The 17,630-nt window shown below is 37.2% G+C and overlaps 1 protein-coding gene across 6 annotated transcripts in view; it reads right to left on the bottom strand.

Annotated features, from left to right (window-relative positions):
• The window catches only part of NOL4 (nucleolar protein 4), a 406,663-nt gene that overhangs the window by 67,442 nt on the left and 321,591 nt on the right, over positions 1–17,630 (bottom strand). The window lies entirely within an intron of this gene.

The following is a 17,630-nucleotide window of genomic DNA, read 5'->3' as shown; positions in this document are numbered from 1 at the left end:
GCCACTAACAGTAATTTTCTCCAAATTCTCGAACACAAATATAAAACCCCTTGGAACATTTTCCATATCATAAATCCATCCATTGTCCCATCAGTTCTGTATTTCTCCTGGACACTTCTCTCCTGGAATTCTATCTTCTTATTCTAATCTGGAAAGATTCTTCTCCAAGGCTTCCTCCATAACATCACTCCAGATATTCTTCCAACCTCCTCTGCCCCTTCTATTTTGGGTCTCCTCTTCTTAGATTCAGTGACTTCTTCCTTGGTTTATGTTCTTGTTTCAGTGGAGAATATTTTCCAATAACTTTCTGAGAAAGATTATTAGAAGATATATACCAGAAAATTATTTTAAATTACTTTTACCCTTACATTTGATTGATAATTTTGCTGGATATAGAATTGTCTTTAGAATTTTCCAGGTTTTACTCCCATATATTTTAGTGTTGAGGACAGTTTTTTGCTGGGTGATGTCCTTTGGCTTTCTAACTTTTTATATGTGACTTTTTTTCTCCCTAAGATTTTCTCTTTCACATCACCATGAAATTTTCAGAACACACAAGATGGACTGACTCACATCTTTGTTTGTATTTACTGTCCTGATAACTTTATGGGCTTTTGTTCTGGTGATGCATGTTATTTAGTTCTGAAAGGTTTTTTTTTTTTAATAATTTCTTCATATTTTTTCTTTCTATTGACTCTAATTAGCCAGAGGTTGTCCCTCCTAGACTGATCTTCCTTTTTAAAAAACTTTCTCTTTAATTTTCCATTCTGTGTCTAATTTTTTAAAATTTCTGCATAATTTCCCAAATGACCTTCCAACCCTGTGACAGATGTTGGCAAGGACACGGGAGAAAGAGGAACCCTCTTACACTGTTGGTGGGAATGCAAGCTGGTGCAGCCACTCTGGAAAACAGTATGGAGGTTCCTCAAAAAGATGAAAATAGAGCTACTCTACGACCCAGCAATTGCACTACTGGGTATTTACTCCATAGATACAAATGTCTGTGATCTGAAGGGGCACATGCACCCCAATGTTTATAACAGCAATGTCCACAATAGCCAAACTATGGAAAGAGCCAAGATGTCCATCAACAGATGAATGGATAAAGAAGAGGTGGTATATATATATATATATATATATATATATATATATACATACATATATATATACACACACATACACATACATACACACAATGGAATATTAAGCAGCCATCAAAAATGAAATCTTGCCATTTACAACAACATGGATGGAACTAGAGGGTATTATGCCAAGCAAAATAAGTCAATCAGAGAAAGACAAGTATCAAATGAACTCACTGATATGAGGAATTTGAGAAATAAGACAGAGGATCATAGGGGAAGGGAGGGAAAAATGAAACAAGATGAAACCAGAGAGGGAGACAAACCAAAAGAGACTCTTAATCTCAGGAAACAAACTGAGGGTTGCTGGAGTGGAGGGGGGTGGGAGGGATGGGGTGGCTGGGGGATGGACATTAGGGAGGGTATGTACTATGGTGAGCGCTGTGAATTGTGTAAGACTGATGAATCACAGAACTATACCCCTGAAACAAATAATACATTATATGTTAATAAAAAAATTAAAAAATGATCTTCCAATCCTTCAAACAATTTTGACTATCATATATATTTTTTCAAGTTCAAGAGTTTGATTTTGTTTATTGTTCTTTTTCATGTATTCATTTCTTATTTCAAGGAAAAACCTTTTTAAAAAATCTGAGAATATGGGTTATGTTTTTGCTTCAAAATTTTCTTCTGTTCTTTTCTTTGCTTCTGAAATTTGAGTGCCAGGATTCATAGTTCTCTTCTTCTCTGGATCCTCAGTTTTTGAGAGAAGATTTCTCATTTTCTGAGTGGAAGAAATTTTTAGGCTATCTCCATTCTTGGAGCTAAAATGTGAAAAGGCCTTTAGCAGAGATACAGAGCCTTCAGTTTGAAGAATTTATTCTGCCCATTTTCAGTATATTGTTCTTGCTATTATACCTGGCTTGCTGGGGCTCAGAGCCTTTTGCCTTTATTTCTCTGCAGGATAAACCTCTCATCTCCTCCTTGGGGGATCAGAGGAAGAGATTCCATGGTAATACAGAATTGGGGAGGGGACCAAGGGTCTAATAACTTCTCAGGTCTACTGAGCCAATTCCTCTATTTTCATATTCATGCTTCTCTACTTTCTGTAATACCGGGTGCCCTTAACTCTGAGACTTTCATGGTCTACACGGATTGAATGGCTTCTTATTGGTATCTCCCTGCTATCATTTGCATGTCAGATTTCCATTTTCCTTTTCTGAATCCTCCCCATTCTGTATCTCCTTGTAGGACTAACTTCTTTATATTCCACTTACAATTATTTTAGTGTGGTTTTGGAAGGAAGCAGAGATAAAGGCAAGGATTTACTTTGCCATGTCAAAAGACATGTGTACTTTCAAACTAATATATATAAGACTACAGGTAGGAAAACTTCAGGATGTAATGCAATATGTTTAGGATTTGGATAGCTACATTAAGTATATCTTTTAATCTCAGATTGTCATTTGAAATGGTTTGAATACATGAGATGGCAAACTATCTGAAAGTTTTGTTTGATAGAAAAGGAAAATTTAAAATATGTGAGTAGAAAGATCACACTGTCTCTGTTGTAAGAGCAATATAAGTCATTAAAGTTGACAAATAGTTTAAAACTGGTTAAAAATGGCAAGCAACAACTCATGCTAAACTTACCCCATTTTCTTCGTGAAAAAAAAAAAACTTAAAAGTGCAGAACATGGTGATTTTCTAGACACAGAACAAAACACACGACAAAATAAAGCAGTGTGTGCTGAAAGAGAGCACCATGAGGATGGTTCACATCTAACAGAATGACCACATCCAAAGACAGGTGAATGGATCAGAGCAGCTAGAAAAGAGGTTTTGAGAAGGCATGCCACAGAGTTGTGCTCTTAGCCTGTGCCAATCGAAGTTTAAACTGAGACATGTCAGTGTATTGATAGAATACTGCACAACTTGGGTGATTAGAAGAAACAGGATGCAAGATGGGAAGGAGGACAGAGAAAACAATATGCAAAGTTAACAGCAACAGGATTTGAATAACTTCATTACAGGCTGATATTTTATACAGTGAACTCAACAGGGCTGAAAGTAGAGCTTGAACTTATGTCCAAAATATTATCTATACACACAAAGTGAGGAGGAACTGTTGTACCATTAGCATCTCTGAAACAATGTAGTTATAAGTGAAAATATTTGCTGAGGGCAATGTGCAGGACACTGCAGTTGTAATAAGTGATACAGAATGAATGCCTGCTTCCCATGAACTTACACAGGAGCAGGGGAAACAGGTAATACTTAAGAATTATTGATTATAATTGACTGAAGTATAACAAAAGAGAACAATTAATATTAGAATGCATATGACAGGGGATATAATGTATGGATGAATTAGACAAAAATTATCTAATGCCATCTTAAGTTGCATTGATAAAAGTCTATAAATCCTAGAATGCTGAGCTGCCTGCATTTAATTATTCCTTATTACACTAAAGAGAGAGAGAGAGAGAGAGAGAGAGAAGGAGAGCTAAATATATTACCAGCTAATACTTATGGAGCACTGACTATATTCCAGGAACTGTGCTATTTGACTGTCATATTATCTTAATCCACATGACATCCCAATGAATTATATATTATTAAACTTTCATTTTACATATTGGAAAGACAGAGGCACAAAGTTTTCTAAGTGACTTATCCAAGTACACATAGCTATTAAGTATTGAAACTGAAACCAGGCACTCTTGACTCCAGAGTTTGTGGGCTTACCCAATGCACTATGCTGAGCAAGTTAGACCTTCCTAATGGCCACACTGTGAGCCAGGATAGACTGAACCTGTCCAGGCAAGAAAAACCAGGCTGCTGGAAGATCTCAAAGCTTTAGAATGAACTTAAGGGAACTGGGGATGTTTCACCAGAGGAGACAAAGAGTAATAATCATTTGTTCGTTCACAGGGAATGATCTTTATCAGGCTTAAGCTGTCAAATACTGCTTGGAGCTCTTTCACAGCTGGTAGAAAAGCCGATCCAAAGCAGATCGTACCCACTCAGTGTTCCACAGGATAAGTTAATGTTGTTAGGGAATTAAGACACAAAAGGCAAAAAAGAAATACGGCTAGCGCTATCATTTTAATATTCCATGCTTATCTATTTAAATGTGAAACAAAGTGACAGCAGAATTGAGAAATTTTTCAAATAAAAAATATTCTATTTTCGGGGTACCCGAGTGGCTCAGTTGGCTAAGCATCTGCCTTCGGCTCAGGTCATGATCCCAGGGTCCTGGGACTGAGCCCCGGGCTCAGTGGGGAACCTGCTTCTCCCTCTCCCTCTGCTGCTCCCCCTCCTTGTGCTCTCTCTCTCTCTCTCTCAAATAAAAATTTAAAAAAAATTTTTTTTAATTTTATTTTCATCTGTTTACTTAATAAACAATACTTACTCTGATGAACACTAAATATGATTTTTTTTGGTATGCCTCATACTAAATATATTTTTAGGTATATCTTCAGATATTTATAGGCAAAAATTCAAACTTGGTTTTTTTTCCATCTTTTAAAATTTGTAACTGCCCTCAACTATAGCTTCGAGGACAAACGACATTCAGTTATTAAGGAAGGGGCATTTTAATTCTAAAATAGCCTTTAAAATAAAATTAAGCAAAGTGAAAAATAATGGAACCGCACAAGGCTATTTCATCATGAATTCAGCATTATCTTTACTTCAAAATTTCCCTTTGATGGGATTTGTTGTTTGTTTTAACCCAGGCACTGTGCAGGAGGCTGGATTTGCTGATAAGCAGTTTTTTCATTTCAGTGCAAAATCAGCAAGGTGATTAATACTTTTAATTTCCAGAAGCCTAAATAATGCAAATGAACTACAACTTTCTTTCCTCCCCCTTCTCCCTCCTTTGTGGGCCTTTCCTGGCAAAGATAAGAGAGGATGGGGTCCTTGTGTAAAGGAGTGAAGAGCTGGTAAGAACATGCCCTTTCCTGTCAGTGGCTCATCCACAGTTGCAGTCAAATGCTGGCCCAGCCCTCAGCCTGTTCGTCTGCAAGTGTGTTTGGATGAACAAAGGCGCACAGTTCTATCTGCCCTGTGGAAGCCATCTAAATAGGGTCATATTAATCCTTGTACAGCTTTCTGAGTACTGTGGAATAAAACGCTGTATAGGTGTTGAACACCACCACCACCTAAAGAACAATATGATCATCTCAAACTCTGTAGAAGGGCTAATTAAAAACGAGGGCTTCATTCTAAGACGTGTGCCTTGTGGCACTTGCTTAACGCAGGCTGTTAAGCCTCGCTCCTTCCATGGCTTTAAAATGCTTCATGAGCTATGGGCTTTCAAGATCCTTTATCCCAGGAATCCTTCATTTTAAATGAATTAATTTAGTTGTTTTTCTGCTTTATAAATGTCTTTTAATTCTAGCTTAAGGACTCTGCCCCCCCCCTTTTTTTTAACCAAACATGTCTTTGCTATGATCAAACATTATAAATAATGTGTTTACCTATTTGGGGACCCAGAGGCTTATTTTTCCCTTTGAACTTACCAGGAAGAGCAGGCAACTCAGTTCAAAATGAATACTGATAGATTCATTTTGGGTGGGGAAAAAAAAAATCTGCCCAGTTGTTTCTCCTTCATGTTTTGTAGCAAGCGAGGCTGTTGGTTCCAAGTAGCTCACAGAAATCACACAGCTAGTTAGAATTTTAAAAAGGAAGTAAACCTTAATTCAGTGGTTGGTTAAGAACAAGGTTCATAATTCAGCTTGAATTGAATATATAAATCTATATTTGTATATTCTTGCTGATATATGTTCATATGTCCTTCATGTATTCTTACTGATATATGTATTATTTCTAATACAGCAAGTATTATCTCAAGGGCAAAACCACATATTCTTCCATGCTAAAATATGGAAAAAGAATCAAATCTAAATAGCTTTCTTATTCTACCCTTTTAACAGTATTTTCTGTTCTACTATCAAAATGTGGAAAGGAGTTAGTATTTGCGTATTTTTATAAGTTGGAATGGGTAAAACCTCTACAGGCTATCTTATTTCTCATCCTAATTCTTTTGTTCAGAGGATTAGCAAAGCTTTAATTTTTAAAGCAAAAATGTTGGCAGATATATCCAGGTGATAAAAGACTCAGCTAACATGAGGTAAATCAAGTCTTGATATGCTATAGGTGGTACACTCAACTGCTTCTAAGTACCCAGCGAAGTATGTAAATGAGAGAAGGGGTCTGACTATAGGACAATGAGAAGCTGTGGACAGTGGTAAATTCCAGAGCACATGCCCCCCTGAAAAGGGTTCAAATGCAAACATTTTCCAGCAACATTTAGGCCAAATAAACACTTCCATGGCCTGCTCCCATTTGCCATCCTATATACTTTCGAGATATATATATATGTATATATATTTACTGTATTGAGAAATTATTCATTTTAATTTTATTATTATTTTTTTTAGAATACTGAAGCAGTGTTTTCCTGACCTGTTGAAGCAAGTCATGAGTTAACAATGCAGGGCTCTACTGAATTATTCCTGGAAATACCTATTAGACCTAATGAGTTGTCAAGATGAATTGGGCCCTGTGGCCACAGCCAGAACTCAGCCCCAGGTTCCCTATCTGTGCCTCACGGACTGAGGCTGTTGAGCTACCTGACACAACAGCATCCATTGCATTTACTTCATGCCTGAGGTCCGAAGAACATGGGACCCTGACGTGTCACAAAGACAGAGACCAGATCCTTTCTTCCTCCTGAGGGGCTTGCTCAGGAAGGGATTAAGGGAAGATATTTGAGGCCAGGCAGCCCTGATGTTTATCCCCTCAGTGCTGTGCAGGGGTGAATGTGGGCTGTGGGGTGCTTGCCTTCATACAAAGATACATACAACTTTTCAGACCCTGTCTTGAGTGGGCATTTCTATAATTAATAAATCACTGTCAAATTTTCTATGGTGCTTTCAATATTCAGAAAAGAGCAACGAGGTAAACAAGAAACAAAAGATGGCCATATATATATATATATATATATATATACACACACACACACTAATTTTAGTTTAATTTTTTAGAACAGAATATATACATTTAAAGCTTGGTCAGCACTTTACAGCTAATGAATGGACAGTACTTTTTAAGAGACAGCTCATTAATAATTGGTTTCCTCCTAATCATTAAGAAGCACTTATTACTAGTCTAATTATAGATGGCCTTGATTAGGGGAAATGTACACAGTATATATGCATGAATCACTGGGTTCTCTAACAGCTTTGTCTCTAAAGCAGAAAAACAATGTAAATCTACATAGTATTCCCATCTTGTACTTAACAATTATTACAACTAAGTAAAATGTACTTAAATCAGTGGGCAATAAGAGTTACTTTTACCCTGATTCTTTTAAGGCTGAGAACCCCTTCCTCTGGCCATAGACTGAACTGAAAATGAATAAATAAATACAAAGCACTGAGCTTCAGCATTTAAAAAAAATGCTTAGGAAAAATACAAAATTTAATATTTTTAAAGAAAGATTATCTGGATGTGGGGGCATGAGGTATGTAAAGTACTTTTATCGGTTTGACAGTAGCAACCTAACAGAGTATATATATTTGCTACATTCATGAAAGAGCAAAGCATATAGCAAGAGGCAATAGGGCTATATTCACCTTTCTTTTGAATTTTATTTCAAATGTTTATCCTCTCCATACCTATCACTGATTTAAAATTTTTAGCATTTCTTCATATTTTGATACAAAATTTTATTTTGTATAAGAGTTTACTATATTTATACTATGTAGGAGAGAGAGAGAGGGAATCTGGGCCAATCTCCTGATAATAAAACTCATGTAATTTTAAAAAACTAGCAAATAAGTGGAAATATTAGCCCTACCTTACATCTTTAAATAAGTAAAACCCAAAGATAATTTATAAATTTTTCCCATTTAAATAGCACTGGAGGTAGTAATATATTTTCCATTTATAGGTATTGTTTAAGTTCTATGCCTTCAATAGTTCTGTTGGTTTATTCTTCTTAAGTATAATACCACCTAATAGACATACACACATTCTTCAAAAAATGCAAAAATTGGAGTTAACCCATGTTGCAGGTTGAATTTGCTAACACAAAGGAATTAGCACTTGATTTGGAAAATTTTATAGACAGCATGCTTTGAAAAAAGGGTATGGCTGGGCCACCCTATCCTAAAGATTTTAAGTGTGACTTCTAAGTCCAGTCAACCATCTCAGGCGAGGCTAGGGATAGAAACAAGGTTATCTAGGAAGGGTGTGTGAAGAACCCTCACGTCAAATAATGTGGATCACCTCAACATCCACGGAAGACTGACAAATATATTAAAAATGTTATGCTGGCAGAGAAATTGCAAGTTTGAAATGGGATAGAATGAAAGAAGAAGGATTTGTAGGGCAAAGGAAGGAGGCAGAGACCTGAGGGAGGGTGGAGCTGACGAAGCCAGCCTACCAGACGTCCCTGGGCTATGAGTGCAGGGAGCCTGGGGCTGCTGCCTGGCTGGGCAGGGAGCATTGCACCAAAGATGGCTATTCTCAGGCCCTGAAATATAACGGAATTTACCCTGCTGGGTTTGGACTTACTCAGGATCTGTGATCCCTTTTTCCTTTCCTATCCCTTCCTCTTGGGATGGGAATGTCTATCCTACGCCTGTCCCATCACTGTATTTTGAGAACATCTAACTTGCTTTCCAGGTTTCCCAAGTCAGCCGGAGGAGAGGAATTTTGCCCCAGGATGGACCATACTCAGAGTTTCACCCATACCAGATTTAGATGATTTAGAAGATTTGAGACTTGAGTTCATTATATTTAGGGGAGATTTTGGATTTAGGATCGATCCTGGAATGGGTTAAGACATCTGATGAAGTTGGGATGGGCGACTGCATTTTGCAAGTGGAAAAGACATGAATTTCGTGAGGAGGGCAGAGGGTGGACTGTTACAGGTTGAGTTGTGCCCCTCAGAAACATATGTTGAGGAGTGCCTGGGTGGCTCAGTCAGTTAAATCTCTGCCTTCAGCTCAGGTCATTTGGGATCCAGCCCCATATCAGTCTCCCTGCTCAGCGGGGGGTCTGCTTCTCCCTCTCCCTCTGCCTTCCACTCCCTCTGCTTGTGCTTGCTCTCCCTGTCAAATAAATAAAATCTTTAAACAAAACAAAACAACATATGTTGAATCCTAACCCCTGATACCTGCAAAAGTGACCGTATTTGGAAATCGGGTCTTTGTAGGTATAATCTAGTTGAGACTAGACTGAAGTAGGATGGGACCTGATCCAATATGACTGATGTCTTTATGAGAAAATAAGAGATGCAGACACAGAGGAAAGATGCCCCTACGAAGATGGAGACAGTGATTGCTACCACAAGCCAAGGGATGCCTGGGGTTACCAGAAGCTGGAAGAGGAAAGGAAGGATCCTCCTCTAGATGCTTTGGAGGGAATGTGGCCCTTGCAGTACCTTGATTTTGAACTTCCAGTCTCCAGAGATGTGAGAAAATAAATTTCTCTTGATTTAAGCCACTGAGTTAGTAGTACTTTGGGATGGCAATCCTAGGAAACTAACACAGCCCACTCTAGTGAATATTGTTTTTCTCTGGCTTGTCAGCATTTATCTTCTCCCCCTCCCCCTTTTAGTAACTGCTTCTGATTTTTGCTCTCCCGCTCTTGTTCCATGTGCTTTGCAGAGCTGACTGAGCCCATGGATCCATGGGCCTTTGCATTATTCTGTTCTCTGGGCCTCAGCAAGTGCTTCGGGGATGCATGTGTAACCCAATCACAGTCCATGGGAAGATGGAAAACTGTACCTCCTGCTGCCATATTGCTACCATGAGGAATAACTTGTCCAAGAATAGAAACAAAGATGGGGCAGAGATCTCAGGGAGATCCTATTTATCTATAACATAGTCAACCCCATATAAAGCTGACCCTATTGCTAGAATTTTTAGTTGCCTGAGCTTATCAATTCCCTTTGCTCAAACCATCTCTAACTATATTTTCTAACACTTTCAAGTAAGAGATTTATGGGTGTTCGATCTCCCAACTGGCACTGTCCTCCTTCATTTGCTTTCAACAGTCTCTGAATGCCAGGTCCCTCTCTCCTAGATCACTTCTAACCTTAAAAATAAAGTTAAGCTTTTGGTCTGATGTTTTACCAAGTACTCAATGAATGAAATGCTTTGACAATTCCTAATTCAAGTTATTTCTGAGGAGAAAAAAGTTCATCAGGTTACCTCGTCTCTGAATGTGGACTGCTTGGATACTTTCATATCTAGTACCTACTCTTGCAGGCGAGAGCAGACAAATGTCTCTTAACTTTTCCCCAGGGGAGTAATACAGAAGAGTCTCTCTTCATATATATATGGATTCAAATATATGTATATTTGAATTACATATATCTTTAATTTTTGTGCCATTGAGGTGAATATATTTTATGCTTTTAAATACATTTAAAAAGTTGGTTCATTAGAGTAATAAACTATATTTTAATGTCTACATATTCAGTGTCCAAACAAATTGTGCTTCCAAGCTTTTTTGGAAAACTCCCCAATTTTCAACCTGATTCATAACAGAGACAAAATACAATTTTGACTCTAACTCTTCAATTTAGTTTATATTCTTTTTAGCTTCTTGTATATGCATTCTTTTGTAATTTCTGAAATGCTGGTTTGAAATTACTATAGAGTCAATATATTATATTCATTTTTTTCAAGCTTTACGCAAAACCAAAATATTACTGTTCAGATATTTTTCTTTTGCCAATAGCTTTGCTTATATTTTTATCGGGTCAAAACATTGAGTGAAAAAAATGCAATTATTCAATTCCTCCTAAAGGTGGAAATATACATTGACTGAGAAAGAGAAAAAAGCACTCTCATGGTTATGGTTATACTAAATTTTTATGATCTTTTTATGATGCCTATTCCATAGCTACATAAGGCCATTGTTTGGAAAATATTTAGAATTTTTTTAGGTCATGGTTTAGAATATGCAGGTTCTCTATTGATCATACATAGGATTAGGATTTTTATTTTTTTGTTTTAGGCAGAATCATCCAAGATTATCATAGATCTTACTTATCGTTGGAATAGATAATCTTTTTTTGTGGAAAATTACATAGTCATCAATAGTTTATCTGAGTGTTTCGAGATTATGCATGCATTAACAATTATAACTATAAAATACGGTCATCTAATGATATACAACTTAACGTTATTATTAAGACTTTGGTTTTAGAAAGACATGTCCACATTAATGCCAACTCTAGCGTACTAAACCAAAAGTAACATCTTCAAAACTCAAATGAGTACCCCACTGAATAATCCCAGAGCCTTCTTTTTAACATGTTGACAGATACCCTCTCCTTTATGTAGATATATTTATATATGTTCACATCTTTTATATGTAACTTTAAGTGGCTATCTTTTGTGGATAAGACAAAGATGAAGGGGTGCATGCATACATTTGTGAGTCACCAAAGAGTAATTAAGGACAAAAATGTGCTGAGTATGGACACAGCAAACAGAGCTTAAAAAAAAAAAAAAAAAGCTACATCCAGTTTAGCATCTAAACATTTCTTTTGTTAGCAACACTTTAAAATACCTTCTCCCCAAGGAACAATACCCTAGATACATGGGATCTACTCATGGTGGATGGTGCTGCAAATCACCCCAAGGCCTGTGGTTGTCATTGCCTTTACACATGGACTTCTTATGAAAGGAGTACTTAAAAATTAGATAAGCACCAAATAAAGGAGAAAGATGGCCACCGCTAAGGAGTGATAAACATTCTTGTATATCGTTTTAATGTGGTCCACTTAGGGTGGGACTTCCTCCAGAGCCTACAACAGCACTCTTAGCAAGCTGCTCTATTCAGCCTGCTGCTATGACAACTATCCAGAGGCAAATGTCAGGTCAGCTCCCAGCATCTGTGTCTTGCTATAAATGCTTTGTCAGAAACCTACAAGCTGCCTTCTTTTTTCTCACTGAACAAGTAAAAGCAACAGTGCCCAAAAACTAAATGTTGAGATATTCTTCACCCTCTCCCCAGCTTACATGCTTGGTAAAAAAAAAAAATGTCAAAAGTATTTTTATTTTCCCCATTTGGTGCTAAAACTATGTGTGCTGGGCTGTCAGTCAACATTTTAAATTGTAGTATTAAATCTAATGATTGCTGCTCTACCTATTACCATTCTCAGGCCTGAGCATTCCTACTGTGTTAGAAGGCATCTCATTAAAAAGCTATTTCCTTCCCTAAAACCGAACTTTTTGCCATGCTACATCAAGCCACATATGGATATTTACTTAGTGCATAACCTCATCCCAGTATATTAGTAGGTATATCTTTGAGGCTCAAAATGATGAAAAGCTAAGGCTGTTTTAATCCTACAGAGTGATCTGTAATTGTACAGTCAATATTCCAAAAGACACCTGGAGGCCATTGTGAGCGATGTTAGGTATTTAATCAAGCAGCGCAGTATGTCAGGCTGAGAGTTGTTACTACATAGAGAAAAGGACTCATTTGGTGGGCTGATTTGATCCAGAAGGGGCTCCTTAAACAGATGCACTTTGAGATGGGGACAAATAAGCGCAGCACTGGAACTGGAGAGGAGCAGCAGCCTGGGCAAAGACAAGTGGGTGGAAAGATTTAGGGTGTGTTTAGAGGATGATGAGTCCTGCTCTACTTTCACAGACCTCTAAATCCTCAAAATCTCATGCAGCTAAAAAGAAAACAGGAGTAACAATGAGGGACTGCATTTCTTTATACCATTTTGAGTCATGAATGATAGTAATAATGTATGTACCTAACTGAGGTGTGGGGAAAAATTAAATGAGAAAATTTGTGTGAATGCAACACAAAGGGATAAGAGAACAAACAAACATGAGTACAATTATGTGTGATGTTGTTCCCATACACGTCCTGGTTTATTTCCCAAACAGAGTGCGGCTGAGAGTTGGCATGTTAAAGAACTTGGAATTTAAACCTGAATCTGGGTATTTGAAATGGTTTCAACAAATGTTCTTAGAAGAAGAATTATCAAAGAGTAGTTTAAGAAATTGATGTAAAAAGCTACAGAAAAGATTCCATATTTTAAAAACCTCACATACAGATCCTTTAGAAAGAATTAAAGAAAATACACTAATAACTGGGCAGTTCCCTAGAAAGGAAATGTTCCTCACACACATGGAGACCGTACAAAGCTTGACAGCTTCTCAAACTTGCTTCACAGGCAATCATAAAGGAGAGAAAAATGAAACTGGATTAAACTAATGTGACCTTCTGAGTTCCCCACCTAAAGTAGTATTCAAATTCTTGCATGTTATGAATGTATGATGGCATTAAAAACTGAAATTTATGAAGCATTCTGACTTTCATTACTCAGAACATTACCCTGAAATAAAAAAGGAGCTAAACTCTTTGTACTATATTGGTCTTTTTTCTTTTTAAAGAGAAATTCCACTTCTAGAGAAATATGGAAAAATCACTGAAGAAAGGAAGGTGGAAGAGACGAAGAAAATCTAAAACAAAATTAATTTTTCCAGATCTGCTTCTTTTATAAAATAAATTTATTAAACTAAGTGGTCTTCAAGGTTCCCTGGAGCTCTAACTTTTTAAAATGAGTCTACTATGTCCCATAGTAAAAATGAAAATTTAATAACTTGAAAAAGAGACTCTTCTTCTGTAAAGTTGTATATTAGTAATCCCCAAGTATAGTGACCGTGTAAATGCCACACAGGTGTATTTAAAATATCCCACTGCTTCTCATTCTCTGGACTCTTTGTTTTCGTTTTTTTTTTTTTAGTAAACAAAGGTGAGAGCCTTCATTTTTTTTTAAAGATTTTTATTTATTTATCTGACAGAGAGAGAGACAGCGAGAGAGAGAGAACACACAAGCTGGGGGAGTGGGAGAGGAAGAATCAGGCTTCCCGCTGAGCAGGGAGCCCGATGCGGGGCTTGATCCCAGGACCCTGGGATCATGACCTGAGCCGAAGGCAGACCCTTAAGGACTGAGCCACCCACGCGCCCCTGGACTCTTTGTTTTCTAAAGCTTGAATGAAAGCCTACCTTCTGCCTCTAACTTCTCAGGTTCCCTCACCTGAAATTAATCATGGAGCATAAATAACCAATAGGAAAGACACTGGCATAGGAAAAAACTTTAATTGCTGTTTTTTGATGCAAATCACAATGCCTTTGGGATTCAAATAAACTTTTCACTTACATCTACCTATTTTATGACTTAAGTTTATAGTTACAGCTATGATCTTTTTGTACATTTGCTCTCTGCCCTCTTTCCAGAACTCAGAACAAGGACTTCTATTAAATCCCACTTAAATGTTCCTAGAAGATTTGGGAGAAGACGAAACACAAACCTCAGAAGTGAAACAGGTGACCGTTCGTGCCATGTGCTGGTTTTTTTTTTTTTTTTTTTTAAGATTTTCATTCATTTATTTCACAGAAAGAGGGAGAGAATGCATAAGCAGGGGGAACAGCAGAGGGAAAGAGAGAAGCACTGAGCCCTATGATGAGGGGCTCCATCCCAGGACCTTGGGATCATGACCTGACAGAAGGCAGACACTTAACTGAGCCACCCAGGCACCCCCAGGGGTTGGAGTTCTCTGCGGGTCCTTGAGTATCAGGACCAGACTGCGCTATTATGTTTCCTTATATATCAAAATGAGCACCAAAACCAAGAAAAATAAAAACATGGAACGTTACTAGAGAGGTGATTTAATGAGAAGTTTGATCTTAATGTAGGAAGATCACTGGGCTTTCAACCTAATTGTATCATTTAAAGTGTTATTTTGATCTTGTTTGTGTTCAAGGCAAAACATTAAAAAGAACTTAGAAAGAAATGGGACTTGGTTTTTGATCTATATAAGCATCATTTTCTTCCTGATGAAAGATCGTGGGTAAGGGCTCTTAGAAAATATGTTTGCATAAACTCCTAAAATAGTGAGAGGTAGTCCTTCATATATCCCATCAACAGGGTGTAAATGAGAACAAATACAGACATGTCCTAGAGACATCTAGAAGCCACTGGGTTGTTGAAGCAAATACTAATTTAAAATGTTGACAAGGCAAAGAACACTGGTAGCACATGACAGATGGGGCTTCTTCCTGAGGGTGAGAAATTGATGAGATTGATCCATTTGAGCAAAACTGATCAATAAAGATCAACTTAGCTGGCAAGCCTATCAGAAATCCAGGCTCCTTTCACCATTATGAGAAAGAGGTAAATTACCAAGAAAGCAGGTTGACCTGCCTTGGGGGTTTTCTCCAAGACAGACTTTATAGGATCGCCTGTTAAAGCACCTGTTATGTGGTACCTATGCTTGCAGCTGAGGCTCTAATAACAGAACTGCCCAATCCTTAGTAAAGATTAATAACTAAATCGATGGTTAAATTTATGATCAGTAGACTTTTGTCATGAAATGAAGATGCACTGAAAGTTTAGAATGAAATGAAATGAAAGTAAAATAAATGAAATGAGAAACAAAAGTAAAATCATTTTTAATGAAGGGTAATATTTAGCCACCCAAAATACTCAGCTCTGCAGAAACCCCACTTTCCCACAGTGCTGAGTTACTGAGAGAAAAATGTGGTTCTTGAGGCCACTGGTCTCACTGTATTTACCACATGTCATGTCAAACATCATGTCTCTTTAGGAAGCATAGTCCAATTTGTCAAGTTATTACATTATCTAATTTCTAATAAATTTGTAACTATGGCTAAATTTCACCAATACACACAATATTGTTGTTTCAGGTTAACTAGTGGGTTTTAAAGTGGTTAAAGAGAAAAGACAAGACAAAAAATGAATAGATTATGAGAAATAAAGTGTAAAAATGAATACATTTGGCATAAGCCGAATGTCAGATTTTTCATTTTTCTACTTAGCCTAAAAATAATCCATTTTAAAATAAATATTAACATAAATGCTGTATTCATGGAGAGCTCAGTAAACCATATGTTCCTCTGACTTTGGCACCAAAAAGTGTATAAACATATTATGTGAATTTCTCTGTCTGAATTCAAACCACCTACTCATATCCTGACGTTTATCCAGAAACTAATAACATCCTAAGCCAAAGATGTACCTAAAAATTTAAAAAGAAATCATTTCTATAAGAATGTGGGAGAACGCTCAATGAAGCCAGAAAATCAAATAGTAAAGTGGAATGAATTAGGGGGAAAAAAAAAAAAGACAACCCCATAGATAGCACCCAAAAGGAATAAAGGTTTTTCAGCTTCATATTCCCCATGCATAAAAGAAGGAAACCATTTGATCTACATGCTTCGGAGTATTATGAGGGGCCAGCAAAATGATGTTCTATGCATCACTACACAGATATAAATTGATACACCATTATATAAGGAAAACATATATACTAAGGAAAACTTTTATACAGAAGTAACCATATTCTCAATTTAAGTTTTAAAAAAATAAAAACAATCATTGATGAAAACTGTAATGTCAGTTTTTTGAGACATCATAAAAAGAAAAAGATTAAAAGACTTTTAAGACAGAATAATCTTTGTATATAATTCCATAAGCTAAAACTATAGAAAAACATTAAGCTTCGATTCCTAATTAGCTGAGCTAACGTTGTAGCATGGCGGAGTCGGCATTCCCAAGACTGTCGTGTTTAATTCAGAAATGCCCGGTAACCATAAGATTCTTTTGTAGCAGATTCATCTTCATAATCACTCTTTGGCATAGTCTCAGCTTTACATTTCATCTCATTTAAAGAGCAAATTTGAGGGGCCCCTTGGGTGGCTCAGTTATTAAGCGTCTGCCTTCGGCTCAGGTCATGATCCCAGGGTCCTGGGATCGAGCCCCGCATCGGGCTCCCTGCTCCATGGGAAGCCTGCTTCTCCCTCTCCCCCTGCTTGTGTTCCCTGTCTTGCTGTCTCTTTCTGTCAAAAAAAAAAAATAAAATCTTTAAACAAACAAAAATAAATAGCAAGTTTGAAATGACAGGTGGTAAGGAGAGTAATTCCTTGCTGAATCAGGACCTTGCATTTGCACCAGTGTCTCCTCAACACTTCCTTGTCTATAGGCTTCTGAAGCCTCCTAAAAATAAGACATTTCACTCTCCTTCTCACTCCTCTCTGGCATGTATTTAAAGTCCAAATAACACCATAGAAAGCACCTACACAATCTAGTTTAAACCTTCATGTCCAATCCCCTCTCTTTTTAGGTCTTCCCCACAATCTTGTTTCCCTCACAGGAGACTGCGGTTTTTAATACTCAAGAAGCTTTCATGTGTGAGAATGCTCCATGTATCTGGAATATCATCCTCTAGCTTTTTTGTTTGTCAAAATCTCCTTTATTTCCCAAGGTCCAAATCTAATAGTGCCTCCTCTGGAAAGCCCTCTTGGATTCCCTAGGCAGAATTAAGAGCACTGTCCCCTGGCTTTCACAACAATCTGATCACACCCTTATAATTTCCATGCTAAAATTAGCATTTACCATGCTAATTTCACTTATCTTTAATGGCATGTGAGTTTCTTGAGGAAAAATATTATGTTTTATCCATCTGTAAA

The sequence above is a fragment of the Eumetopias jubatus genome, unplaced genomic scaffold (assembly GCF_037043125.1).
Source record: "Eumetopias jubatus isolate StellerSeaLion01/CBP00866 unplaced genomic scaffold, mEumJub1_p1.0 scaffold_16, whole genome shotgun sequence".
Lineage (NCBI taxonomy): Eukaryota > Metazoa > Chordata > Mammalia > Carnivora > Otariidae > Eumetopias > Eumetopias jubatus.
The sequence above is the reverse complement of the archived record's forward strand: the minus strand, read 5'-3'. Positions and strand labels throughout refer to the sequence as shown.